At 35.5% G+C, this 15,214-nt stretch overlaps 1 long non-coding RNA gene across 2 annotated transcripts; it reads right to left on the reverse strand.

The window, feature by feature from the left end:
* Positions 1-1,443: 1,443 nt before the first annotated feature.
* On the reverse strand, positions 1,444-10,203 carry LOC150048335 (uncharacterized). Of its 2 annotated transcripts, none has more exons than XR_016539243.1 (3): positions 10,101-10,203; positions 2,936-3,350; positions 1,444-1,991 (listed from the first exon to the last, which is right to left on the reverse strand). It is a non-coding gene; the product is annotated as an uncharacterized LOC150048335 (long non-coding RNA). The 2 variants fall into 2 exon arrangements; XR_016539242.1 differs by having other exon boundaries at positions 1,444-1,994.
* Between the last annotated feature and the right edge of the window lie 5,011 nt (positions 10,204-15,214).

The raw sequence follows: 15,214 nt of genomic DNA on the forward strand, positions 1-15,214 counted from the left end.
AAAAAAAGAAAACCTAGAAGAAATAATTATAGTGATTTTCATCACAAAGAAATGACACATATGGAGAGATATTCACTCTGGTTTGCCATTATATTGGTCTAAAATATATTGCAACCAACCTTATATAGAACTCCTGAAGTTGGTACAACTATTGCTTGTTGATTTTCAAAATGATTATTTATAACTTTAAAAAGACAGGATCCATCTTCATAACAATAGTATCCTAATAACATAAATATTGTAGTATTTCCTGGAAACACTGTTTAGAATCACATGAAATTCTTGTTAGAAGGCAGATATGAAAACCTAGTGCATCCGTATATAATGATATAAGGAAACTCACTGTAAGCTGTTATACAATAAATATCAAAGAAGAAAGGAAAGAGCAACAGAGATTAAGCTCATCCAAATATTCCATATTAAATAATTTGTGTAACTAACACACATTTGTATAGTATGTATATAAGTATGTGTATATTTATATGTATATATTATATTAACATTATTAATATTATATATAACATAATATACATTATATATAATACAAACATATGTTTATATATATGTATATATACACACATACACACATAAATAAAACACAGCCAGGCACCAGTGGTTCACAACTGTGTAATCCTAGCTACTCAGGATATTGATATCTAAAGATTGCAGTTCTAAGTCAGATTAGAGACTATTATCTCCAAACTCAGAAAAGGCCAGAAGTGTCACTATGGCTCCAGTGGTAAGGAGCTAACCTTGAGTGCGAAGAGGCTCAGGGAGAATACCCAAGTCCTGAGTTCAGGCCACCGGAACAGCAAACTAAAAAATAAAGTGTAAAACAGGTTGGTGTTGGCTTATCAACCCAATGGGGAGAGTAGATATTAGATGAATATGGGAGAGGGAGTGTTATGTACATGTATGAAAACATGAAACCCTGTTGAATTAGTTTTCATTCGGAAGAAAGAGGGAGGTAGACAGAGTGTGTTTGCTCCAGCCACGTTTGTACATCTAGATGGAAATGTCCGTGGAAACCCTCTTGTATAATGAATATGGCCTAATTTAAGAACTTCAGAAACATAGATGGATGTGAAGCACCTCTACAAATTTAGGTAAAATGAACCAGATGTGAGAAGCGAGTGTGATGAGTTAATCATCTTGTATGGATGGCGGACAGCAGAGTTGCTAGGTCTTCAGAAACCCATCCACCATCTCTGGGGTTCTCCAGCTCTGGCATAGGCCTAGGCAAGCCAGGTGGATTTTGCTTAGTGAGTTTGCTTAGGCTGAATTGGCCCACAGAGGTTCTGCCCCTTTGGATGAGTTAAGATTACACAGCTGATCCGCAGCCAAGAGAAAAGATTGCAGCCTCGGGTCTCACTGAACCAGCCGCAGCCGTGGTGTGTGCAGAGAGCACTGCAGCATGGGACCCCATCAAATTTATGGGCAGCTCTGTTTATTATCCTGTGGCATATGTCTCTGTTGTATTTGTTTATAGAGGGCCAAGGCTCGGGGTACTAAGCATCACAAATGATATACAGTAGAGTTTCCCAGGATAAATGAAATAGGTCCATTTTATCCCATCTGGATCTTGTTATTCTTTTTTTTTTTCTTTCCATGATTAGCATTTTGGCAGTTTTCACTCTTCCATTCTGCTGTTCGTTGTGCCCAGGGGAGACATGGAGTTGAGCTCTATCCAAAACCAGGGCAGTGCTGTGTGTAGCAAACCTGCCGCTGAAAGGGCACTTTCTTTATGGCAGATTCTCCACACGCCATGGAGGAAACAGAGGTTGCGAATGTGATTAGTGTGCAAGGGAAAGCGCTGAGATCAAGGCTCATGTGAGTCACCGAGTGTGGAAATGTTCTTACCAGATGACAGTCAGGATGCAGGAGACTTTCAGTCCTCTCCAGCTCCCCCAAACCAGCTGAGTTTGTGAAATTCTCCACACTCCATTTCGCTGAACTGCAGAAAGAAGGCTCTGTGCTGTTATGGATTTAGTCTGCTGGAGATAAAAATGGGGTCACCATGTTCATTTGACACCTTGTTCATTTATGCTGCAACACAAACAAAACTAAAACACGAGTCACGTGGATGCAGTGCTGCGGCTAAACATCATGGCAGAACAGACCCAAAGTCTGTTTTTCATTTGGGGGTGAGTTACTGGAGTAGAACATAAAAACTCAACACTTCTTAAGGGTAAAGGCCCCTTTTCCCCCTTTCTTTCCACTTTTGCAATAAACAGAACCAACTCATGGAGCCTTGCTTTCCATTTGCACTTTAAAGAAAATCATCTATGGCTCCATTTTAGCCTTCCAGCTGAGCAAGAATGACCTGTAGTCGATATTTGTGAGACCTCATAGATTTAAAATAGATTGGTATTGTCTTTTGCACTCCACATCTCTACATTTTATTCATGTTCACAGAGTGAAATTTCCTTTACAATATGTTTATTTCAAGTACATTATCACGAAATAAGAAATAAATTGTATGAGAAGTAAATGTATCTATCTTAAGGGGGAAAAAAACTCGAGAAACAATCTTGGTGTGTTAACACACCCAATTTCAGTTATTGGTATGTGAGTATACCAGTATCTACAATAAATATGTATTTGTACTATTTTATGCTGCTATGATAAATAGTAGATATTAAATTTTTGTATATTATATATCTAAAACTTTTTCTTTCTGTCCTTGTAAATGGTGAGATAAGGCATTTTATGACAAATAAGATAAAAATCTTTATTAATTTTGTTAATATATTAATGAATATATATAATGAAATATATAACTGTGTCAATATGTTTATTTACATTTTTTCTTAAATTTTCTCGGAGTGCAAATTATTCTGCTTTGGTACCTCTACTTCTTTAGCTGTCTGTATATATACATCCATTTACGTTTATGTCTGACATAATTTGCCTAATGTATTGCCAACTGACATACCATTTCATCTTAATTCTTCCTTCCCATTTTCAGCATCAGCAGAAACACTATTGCATTTTACTTCTAGAATCAGATGAGCTTCTACTCCTGAAACAATCCGTCCAAACTCCGTGTACAATTTCACAGCTGCCTCTCTTCATATTTTCTCAATCCTCGAGTGGTTAATATTCACTGTAGAATGCCAGCAGACCTTGTATTTCACAGTCTTCCAGAAAGCTTGTAAAAAAAAAAAGTCCTTCGTCCAAACAGTTCTCATTCAGCATGCCTGAGGTGGAGGCCAGGAAGCTACAGCAATGTGACTTTCCCAGATGGTTCTGATGCAGATCATCTTGAAATCCTACTTGGAGAAGCAGTGACTTCAGACCTAGGATCTAATTCCTGTTGGTGTTGCATTTCAATATGCCTGGAGTCATTTCTAGAGGTGAAAGATAAGAACTTGTGTCTGATTTGTAACACCATCTCAGAACAGATTTCCTGCTGCATGCTTACCTTTGTCTCTATCCACCTGCCTTTGGTGACCATTTCCCAAAGCACATAGGAGCTAGCTGTGTCATTGAGGTATTACGTCCACCTGTTTACCTGTTCCCAGGTAGGCAGATCGAGTGTGTCAGTTCTCTTTGTGGTGGTATAACAAGGTGACAAGAACCAGGTGAACTATTTCTAAGCAGTGAGTAACCAGACTTAGTAATAGCAGTATAACACTTGAAACCAAATCCTGTATGACTACCCTTATATGATATTCTAGAGAAAACAAGGTGATAGGAAAGAATGGAGACCATGGATTTGCCTGGGTATGGAATGAGGGAGGAAAAAAACTTGAGCACAAAAAATATATGAAAGAACTGTTTGGTAGGATAGGCATTATCTCTGTCTTTATTTTGATGACAGTGACCCAACTGTATGCATATTTCAAAGCTCAAGATGTGTGCATATTTAAAAATGAATTTAATTGTATGTTACTTGTACTTCAAAAAATGTAGATTTTCCTGAAGAATATTTTCTTTGACTCTAACATCACAGTGAGAACTCCATTTCCATGTATACTTTTCAGAAAAAAGTATATTTTTTCTATTTTTTCTGACTATAATTCCATAATCTTAAAAACATACTTGTCAAACATTGTGGAACACTGTTACCCACTCCCGCATTACCTATGTAGGTAACTGAAACCCCTCTGTACATCACCTTGACAATAAAATTACATTAAAGATATACTTGTCCTGACTTCATGGCAACAGAGGAAGAATGGGCTAAAAGTAGAATTCCATCAATAGCTCTCAAGAGTATCAAATGGGACAGGAGTGAAGGTTAAAACAATCATGCCATATCAAAATTCTAATTCTGTTCAGTCTGATGGTCTCTAGCATTAGCAGAGTTGACTAAAGTAAGATGTGTTCACATCACAGTTAACATACAGATATCCAATCAGAATAGCCGAAGATGAGTGTGACCCAAAGGAAAAAGAAAAAAAAAAGTAGTTCAGTTAGTGTTATTTTAATGCTTAAGTTATAGTTAATGATTCAGTTATGCACTGAATCCACTGATCATGCTTAGCCACCTGTGAGACCACCAAAAGATGCAAAATAATGCAGCTGGTGCTGTTTAGTCTTCATTGGTGATGCACAGATCAACAACTGAAAAGCAGAAAAATGATCCAGATGGGCCTGTGAAAATCCATGGTCTCCTGGCTTTTCCAATCTTCCAAAATAGATGACATTACTTTGCTTTGTAATCCCCTGCTGCAAGGATAATGTAATTTGCTGGCATGGGTATGTAAACCACTGTGTTTCATGAGAACAACAAATTTGTGAAAGTTACCACCAAAACTATAGGTGGCACTAATCAATATAGTACAATATGGTGACTGTGTTTATTTAAATAACACTCTGAAGGCACTCGTTTCTAATTGAAAAAGTACAGTAGACCAGCCACCATTTGAGTTCCCAAACAATAAAATGTTTTACAGAGGCTTCACTGAAAATTGAATATTCATAATTCTTGTTTGATAATGGATTAAAGAACTGAGAAAGATATGGATTTATATGCCTAAGTATGGCTATGTGCATTATTCCAAGTACGTGTTCAAGCAGAGATTAAATACAGTGTGACTGGCAACCTACTGAGAGGCATGGTGGAGAGAGATGACATAGGAAAGGTTTTATGCTCTTAATGGCTATAATCATTTTTTTACAAGTCCAATAGTCATTTCTTGGGCACTAACTGTGTGCAAGGCCTAGCTTAAGCCTTTAGGGGAAAAATGAGAACAATTCATGCTTATAATATCCCTAAAAATGCTATTTGACTTCACTGAAGATTAAACACAAGATACTTAAATTATAAAAGTGTCATCCAGCTACATAAAATAGCTTTAGTCCAAAAAAAAAACCCTAGAATGCATTAAAATAGCACTATGCTGAAGAAGGAATAAGAGCCACAGCCTTAATTACATGTAAGATAATGTGGAAATCCTGTCATTGGGTTAAAATAAAATCAGACTTCTGAAATTTATGCCAGAGACATTTTGTAAAGCAAGTTATAGCCCATCAATAATGACTTTTAATTGGAACATATATAAACATGTCAACAGCCTTTGTTTAGTGAGGACAACCTTGTCGAGTATTGTTGGTATGTGCCAAATTTATTAAATTTATAGTATCATAGCAAGCATGTTTACACTACATAAATTTACTCACAATACATGAAAAATCGAAAACAAACCTCACAGGGAGAATATTATAGACATACATGTTGTTCTGTAGAACATTTTATACAAGTTGTATTAGTGGTCATTGATTTTTAATTATAATCAGATGTTTAGATTTCACTGTTATGATGAATACTCCAAAGAATCCATGAACTATTTTAGGTAGAATTTTTTCAAAGTAAAATGTGCATAAACTGAAAACCAGAACCAGGTGTGTGGGGGGGCAGAGTAGATGAGGGAGATACCATTTGTTTGTGGTTCAAGGAAACATAATGTATTCATGTGAAATATTAGATACACTGTTGGGAGATTTTAAAACTACAGGACAGGGAAGACAGGGATGCTATAGAGAATCGGAAGAAAGTCAGGCTAATTTTTATCATCTCTAATTCTGGTTTTTATATTGTATTTGCTTGAGACTGGAGGGAATCAGAGAGAAATATGACTCGGGGCCTGGCCCACATTAGAGGCCTAATAAATGCCTCTTTGGTTGAAGTGAAAAATGTGTATGCAGAGAATGTTAGATTTGCTATAAACCAAAAATGTCAGCAGCCCCAAATGGTTTATAGGAAGAGCCAGAAATGGGGGGGCTCCCCATGGCAGAGGAGGACACTTGGTTTTCAATACAAAGCAAACAGTTACATTCAGGAATGCTCCTTATGGCAACTAAAAATGAAATCTTTAATGGTCACATGTGTGAGGAAAATGCAGTGTACCACTAGATGCACAGCATTCTATTTCCATATCTACTAGTGCAATGCAGCTGAGAAATGGAAGTGTCTTTCCATTTCTCTCATTTAATGAAGGCTCTCCTTTCTCTACCAAACCTCTTTAGTACCACATTGGTGTCAGAACTGTTAAGCCAGAAAGGTTTTATGTCAACCAAAACCAGAGTACTTTAAAGCTCAGAGATTGCTTTCAGAATCACTAAGTGAACATAAACAAGAATTAGGAATCAGCAAGTCTAGTTTTGTTTTGTTTTACTTTCTTCCTGAGAAAGGTCTGTGGATGCCAGCTTCTGGTGATAGGTCCAATGTCTTTTTTCTGGCTTCATATTAAAATTAATGGGCACATTATTTAACTTTAGATTAATATTTGGAGTTCAACAAGTAATTGAGTCCTCTTCTTAAATGTTCTGAATTTATACTAGAGCAGAAAGTACATATGCAATTTAATAAAGCCAGTGACCTGATTGCCAGAATTGAGTCTAAAAAGACAAACAGCCACAAAGCCAGAAAAGCTACAAAGGGTATAGTTTAGTGCTCTAGTAACAAGAAAAAAGAAAATTAAAAACCCTAAACTTAAAAAAGTTAAGGAAATGTTTATTAGGAGACTACTGTTTTTCAAATATTAGAAGAAAAAGATGAAGGTTATAGGAAATTTGGGTATATTTTCAACTATTTGTATACCTAAGTGAGTGTTGGAAGAAGTAACACTCATTTTGTTTTGCCAGTCCTGGGCCCTGATCCCTGTCCTTGGACTATCTCAAGGTTAGAGCTCTACTACTTGAGCCTCAGCACCACTTCCAGCTTTTTTCTATGCACGTGGTACCAAGGAACCGAACCTGGGTCTTCATGCATGCTAGGCAAGCACTCTACCAGTAGGCCAAACTCCCGGCCAACATTCATTTTTAAAGGAAGATTATAACACAGATATAGCAGATAAGTTTCTATTAAACACTTTTTGCAAGGAATTTTATATTTTTCCTAAATTATAATATTTGTAGATTAAAAAAAGCTGCAGAATGTTGGTTGGGTTTTAATCTTTGTTCTCCAAGTAAAATGTGCACCCAACAAAACAGGCTTTTCAAAAGTACACTTCTCATTATAAATAAAAGGGAGTTTGTGATTCAACAAGGGCGTTTGAATACTATTCTCTTTACTCAGGTACAAGATCACTTAATAAAATATAAAAATTTAACCTTAGTGTTGGCTTGTACCTGTAATACTGGTTACTCAGGGGCAGAAATCTGAGGATCACAGTTCAAAGCCAATCGTGGATCATCTCCAATGAACTTGCAAAAACCTGAAGTGGCACTATGGCTTAAGTGAATATAGTGATAGCCTTGAGCACAAAAGCTCCTGAGTTCCTGAGTTCAAGCCCCAGGGCCAGTGCACACACCTGTACACAAGTACACACATACACACATGTGTGCACAGACACACACAGACACACACACACACACACACACACACACACACACACACACATGAATTCATTGCCCTAAATATCTTGTCTCCGAGTGAAATTATTCCTCATAAGATATGTAAAAATTCTCACACTTGAAAAAAATATATGAATATATCGATGAAACAGTAAAGCTCATTAATGTTTTTATGAGATGTCATTAATCTTACTTTCTCCAAAATGTTTATATCATGCTCAGATTAATGGCACCTAATATGAAGGAAGGAAGCCTAACAAAGTTTGAGATTAGAGAACAGTGGAAGGAAAGATACTTTAAATTTAACAAGATAAGTATTTTCTTTAATCAGAGATCTGTTCTTTATTATAATCACATATTTCTGATTCTTAATAGAACCTTTAAAATGAAACAAGGGAACAAAAGTATTTTTTAAAGTGTTCTGGATCCTGGCTTCTGAAGAAATATTTGTAATATACCATATTACACATACATTTTATAACATTTTATATAACACAGTATCTGCTATTTCATGAATCTGTTTCAATAAGAAAAATATGGCTTCTTATTTTAAATTTACAAAAATAAAGCAAAAGAAGAAAATTAAGTGTGTTCCTTTGTATTCTTTTTTACAAAGTAGTTTGATGTTGCTATTTTTTAAATGCTGCATTATAGTGCAATGTTACAAGAATTTTGTAAGGATATATGAGCACTTTCTATAGCTATGTTATCCTAGACACTTATAAAAGGAGAAAAATCACTTTCTTATTCATAGCAAGTGAGATTATCTATGATTGTAGATCTGTTATGATGAGAACATGGATTTAAATACATTAATTTAAAACACATATGTCATATGTTCAACATAAAGAATATATTCATCAAGCATTTGTGGTTTATTGTATGATTACCTAATGAGCAGGAATTCCTATTTCCAACCAAATTATTCAATTCAGATTATAATGTAAATGCTATAAGATAAATAAGTATATGCTCCATCAAACCATATTTATGAACCAGTGCTTAGATGATAAAGATCATCTTTTGTTGATAATGCCTTATGGATATCAATTTTGTAGACAGGAAAATATTTTATTCATGAGCAATGGATTGCTTTTTTGCATTTCCTATAAGCAGCAAACCCTACAAAGTAGCTAATGTTCAAAATTTCAAATTTTTATACATGATCTCTAAACAACTGTAGGACACCTAAATCATATATGCAGTTTTAAATATATGAATACCAACTCCAATCTGGACCAGGTAACAGCTTCTCCCATGGAATATTATATATGCCTTGGAAACAACCCAAGAGTCAATAAAGGAGATTTACAAGATATTTTAAGGAGAGAAGAGTTTGGCATAGAGCTCCCATATGATCCAGCAATTCCACTCCTGGCATGTACCAAATGTCCAGAACAAGAACATACTAAGGCTAGTAGCACAAGTGTTCACTGCAGCATTATTTACCATAGCAAAGATTTGGATGAAATCAACCTTTCTTCTCTATAACTTGTTTATCTGGAGCATTCTGTTAGAGTGATAGCAAGCTCATTCATGTTATCTTGTAGATGTCTGTAACATTTTCAGTTCACTTTTCATCTTTTTTTTCAATGAAGCATTCCTTTCCTTTTTCTTACTCAGTCACACCAACTGTGCTTACTTCATTAATCTTTTGCAAATCACAACTCAGTTCTCTTCCCTTCAATTCCCTAAGTGTGCCTTTTGATTGCTTATTTCAAGTAGTATATAGATATATATTTCTCCTTTCCTTAAATTAAGATCTCATATTTTAGTCTCTGATTTGTTTATATATCTACTGATTTATTTATATCATGTAGTTAAAATATTTCGTTATTATATGCCCTTGACTCATGAGTCCTTGATATATAGAAGCTTAAACAGATTCTAAAAATAATCTCTCATTTAATACTGGTTGATCCTAGAAGGTGGTATTATAATGATGCCCTGAACATGGATGAAATACTGTTTAGTACAGGATATAATTAATTTTTATAAATGTTCTAAGTGTTTTGGGAAAAATTCATTCTATGTGTGTTTCAATTGCTGGATTCATTGTTTAAGTCTATTAATCATCCCTATCAATCATTTTCCAGACCACAAAACCGAAACCATTATGGATATTCCAAATTAAGAAAAATTTGCTTATGACTGAAGGGCATTTAACAGTATTTGAAGAGCAAGTGTGAGTCAACAGAGGAAACATTACCCAAGATCACAAAGCCATTTTGCTCTTTTTGCCTGCTCTTTGGTATTGATTTGAGCTGCTTGATAAGCAACTACCATCACGGACTCACTGTGGAGAATGTACCCATTGGTGCTGAGGAAAGGCTAGAGCCTTGAGTAGACATCAGTTGCTGCTCAGTTGTTGCAGTAAACTTGCTGCTGCTGCTACAACTGTTCTTGTAACTAACAACTGTGCTAGAAATTCTGTTGTTCCTAGGGAAGCTTTTAGAACTAGCTAGACACTAAGGATTGTGCTGTCACCTGTGATGGTTCCATGAAATGTGAAGTCTGGATCTGGAAATTCTGCCTTCAAATTTGGTGTCTATTCATTTTTTTTTTTGGGGGGGGGGGTTAGTTAGGTAATCCAGAGCCAATAGGCAACAAATGGAAGATTTCAATAAAGTGCTCAAGGCATATTCAGAACTAATACTATTGAATTTATAGCCTTGAAAAATCATTTCCATAATATGACATGAGCCATTTTTAAACCACGTGCATTTTACTCCAAACTATATCCCAGTGTGTTTAGATATCTCCAACCAATCCCTTCTCCAAATCAAACAACAGCTTTTCACTGAACTGGTGTTTACATGTCCTAAGTTACTTTGATTCATTGTATAGATCAATGAAATTTAATATCGTAAATTGGTACCTCTGCTTAAGTGCTTTAGAAAATTATAGTATTTTAAGGCATTATTATCCTTGAAATTTACAATAAAAATAATAGTAAAGGGAAAAATGAAAAGCATATTGGAAGTGGCAAATACTCAAAGACATGATAGAAATAATATCAGTTGTATAAAAGCTAGCAGGAGCAAAAATAAATTTTAAGAATAAAGTGGCAGCTGTAAAAGCACATACATAATTACTCTTTCAGAATAAACAGCTGAAATGGGGAAAAATCTATTCTTTCCTGGAAGAGAGTCAATAATTTTTTCAAAAACAAATAATACCCAAATCTGCCAATCTGAACATTATAGATGCTAGAAACACAATGATGTAGAGCAATTAGTGAAAAATCTCGTCCTTAAAGTAACTGAACTTTAAAGCGAAGAAATACTTCCACACTGACCCAGATATAAAAAAACAAACAAACAAAATTCAAGTCATCAAGGAAAAGAATCAATAAGGTTGGCTTCAGCCTTCTTCATAGGAATATTAAATGACTGGAAAAAAAAGTAGAACAATCAATAGATTCACTCCATGGGGAAAATGGGAATCAAGATGCTTTCATCCACAGCCAGTGGACATTACTGGATACAGACAATGGAGAAATGTTTCTCAATATATAAAATCTCAGGGAAAATATAGGTCATAAGCCCTGAGTGAATAAAAAGATCAAAGGAACAATTTCAGTTTTGTAGTTTAACCCACAAAGGAGGAAGAGAGCAGCTGTCCTAAAGCGGTTACAGCTGAAAGTCTAAATATAGAACTGAGGACAATGAGGTAGGTATGTGGTTCATGACAGAATGCAAATGTTATAAAATGGGATGAACCTGAGTTCTCATACAGAACTATTTCATAAAATGAGGAGGCAAAGAGGTAAAAGCAGGTTAAAGACTTTCCATTTTAAAATAAATATCTTATGATTTAAAAAATTTTTATATTTAACCTATGAATTATTTAAATGCTATTTTTGGCTTCAATGATCATTGCTTTGTTGGTTTTTATGTTACTAAATAAGTAATACTTTACTGCAGTAAAAATAAATTATTTGTATGTTTAAGCTGGGTGCTGGTGGATTAGACCTGTAAATCTAGCTATTCAGGGAGCTGAGATCTGAGGATTGTGGCTCAAAGTTAGCCCAGACACAAAAGTTTATGAGACTCTTATCTCCAAATAACCACCAAAAAACTGGAAGTGGTTCTGTGGCTCAAGTGGTAGAGCCATAGCCTTGAACAGGCCCAGAATTCAAGCCCTATAGCAAAAAAAATGTTTTTATATGTTTATATTATTATTCCATACATTATTTGTATGTTTATATGACTATATGTTTATATTGCCATATTTTAATATGAATGATATTTTAAAAATGAGGCTTTGAAAACCTGAGGTTTTGAAAAACAGAGAAGTTAAGCAATTTAATGTATAGTTATAATCTTAATTATCAACTTATATTAAATCTGAGAATTATTTACTTTTTACTTTTTATTTAGCATTGTCCTTCCTCTGAAATTCAGCTTTACTTGAATTTATTTGAAATTCAATTGCTTGAAATTCAGGTTTACTACAAAGCTATAACAGTTAAAACAATGTGGTAGTGGTATAAAAACAGACGTACATACCAGTGGAATAGAACAGAGAATTCCTAAATCAATCTCCATATTTAGTGTAAATTAATATTTGATGAAGGCATCAATAACATGTATTGGGAAAAAGACCATCAGTTCAGAAAAGAGGGTTGAGAAAATTGGATGTAGATTGATATAACTAGATATCTACTTCTTTTAAACATCCTAAGACCAATTCCAGATGAATCAAAGACCTGAATCTGGACTTCAAAATCATGAAACTACTAGAATATATACGAATTACTACAAGAATTGGGTATAGACAGTTTTTTTTAATGTAAATCTCCCAAAACACAGCAAAGGCAAAACTGGTTTCAAATTGGAAGAAATAGTTGCTAAGTGTCTGTTGTGCATGGTGAAAAAGCCCACCTTAAGTAGATGGAACAGTTGTCATCTTGGCAAACACAGATACAAACAGAGGAAGACTGACCAAGAGACCTGCAAAATGTGAATATGATGGAATCACAGACATAGGCTGAAATTCAACTCTCCACCACCCCAAGAGCCTAGTTTTCAGAACAGTTGGACTGTAAGGAAAGGATGATATCTTTTGAAATGAAGGTAAATCCATTCATGTACCAGGAATCTGGGAGGAGGAAGGAGGTATTCCAACAGGATTGAAGATTACCATTGTCCCAGTGATTGCCCCATTTCAACAAGGTGATTCAAAATAGAATTGGCACAGTTACCCAAGCAGAACATGACTGTGAATGGCTCCTGCCACTCAAACACCAGGCAAAAATGGTTTTAAATTGTGGTCCCACACTTATCTGGAACTATGTGAGCAAGGCAATTCTGAAACCATAATTTAGTTCACGGTTCACAATAGGACATATCCGTTTCTTACTTAATATTGGAGGGGTGATTATATGAATATATGCCTAAACCACTAAATAATGTTTGGTTTTATTTTTCTTTTGAGCCAGTACTGGGTCTCAAAATCAGGGCTTTGGCATGTTTTTTTGTTGTTGTTTTTTCTCATAGCTGGTGCTCTACCACATGAGCCACACCTCCATTCCAGGATCTTTGGTGGTTACCTGAAAATGAATCTTATAATCTTTTTCCTGCTCAGGTGGGCTTTGAACTGAAATTCACAGATCTATGCCTCTCTTGACTAGCTAGGATTATAGGTGGGAATCACTGTGAGGCTGAGATCACTACAACATTTTTATGGTTAAACTCAGCGCAGTTCAAAACTCTTATCAAAGATATGCTCTCTTCTGAGGTAATTTTTTTTTTGCCAGTCCTGGGCTTGGGCTCAGGGCCTGAGCACTGTCCTTGGACTTTCTCAAGGCTAGCATTCTACCACTTGAGCCTCAGCACCACTTCCGGCTTTTTCCTATGTATGTGGTACCAAGGAATCGAACCCGGGTCTTTGTGCATGCTAGGCAAGCACTCTACCACTAGGCCAAACTCCCGGCCCCCTAAGATAATTCTTATATGTCACATATTTACTTAGTTACCAGCCTCAGGTCTCTTAGTTTAAATCTCCATCATCACATCTTCTCTAGTCACTCAATAGAAATTCTGTTTGCACCCATCTCCACCCATTTATTCTTCATAAAGAAGTTGGACTGCCCTGAATTAATCAAACATCACAATTTGTTGATGTTTTGATTATTCTAAATATCTATCTCAACATGCAAGAGTAGTCAGCTAGCATTTATTGAAAAGGCTCAGAAAGAGATAAAATATCATAAAATCTGCATCTTGGTTAACGGAGCATGTTCACTTCTGATAATGAAAAATAGGAGTCAGAAATAAGGATTTTTTTAAAAGCTGCTTTCTCTCCACATCTCATTCCTAATAGTCATGGCAAGACATCATCTATCACTGTAAATATCTATATTAAAAAATTAAGAAATGACTGATAGTTTCTTATTATGAGATGATTTCCCAAGATTAGTTAGTTTCAGATGTGGACAATTAATTCATTAAGGATAAAATGAGTATCACATTGAGTTGCTCAGCACCAAGGAACAACAGTACCAACATGTTGAAAGTACTCTTTTACAATCAAACTAGCCTGAGAAAAAATACCCCAGAGGACTTGGTTCAAAAATAAATTGCAGGGTCCTGCTTCCAGAGATTTAAATGCAGTAGATTTGGGGTAGAAACAGACATTCGCTTTCCCAGAAAAGCTCCCAAATAAGCCTAATGCTGTTGGTGTGAGAACTGCAATTGCAGAAAAATGTTCAAACTAGAGTGAGTGGACAGTCTGTATCTTATTTGTGAACATCACCTAAAGATAGGTCTTGCAACCACCTGCAATTAACTCTCCAATTAAAGTGCTTATTATCCCAAATGGCTAAACACTAAACTCAGTGTCAAATCACTGTTTAACACAACCTTAAGTTAAAGCATCTACTGTACATCTTGTTATCCAGCCAATACAGAAAAGTCGAGCCAAGCATTTAAAACCCTGTTTAAACAGATACAGTTACTATATCTAATCAACACAGCAGTGAAGCTTGCCAAAAACCTATAAAACTAATGGATTTGCAAGAAAATTGCATCACCTTCAGAGCCATGCTGGTAACACAGGTGGCATTTCTAAAAAGTAAAGACATTGACATTAACACAGCGTGTATCCACTGCCTGCCAATGAATACTCTCACTTCGTAAGGAAAGAGCTCCCTTCCTAGATTTAAATTGCTGAGCTTAAATCTTTCTGAAATTGTGTAGTTGGAAGGACAGACACGCATTCTAAATACAATACTAACTGATATGCTGAGGATAGTTGGATCCTGTAGTTATCTTTGTCCCTTAGTGGGCCAATTGTCTAAAATTCACGGTTCATTTTTCTGGTAAGAAATAATAAATAAGCTGGGTGTCCATGGTTGATACTTGTAATCCTAGCTACTCAAGGATTGAGATTTGAGGATAGAAGTTCA

The sequence above is a fragment of the Megascapheus bottae genome, chromosome 22 (assembly GCF_031878675.1).
Source record: "Megascapheus bottae isolate mThoBot1 chromosome 22, mThoBot2.hap1, whole genome shotgun sequence".
Lineage (NCBI taxonomy): Eukaryota > Metazoa > Chordata > Mammalia > Rodentia > Geomyidae > Megascapheus > Megascapheus bottae.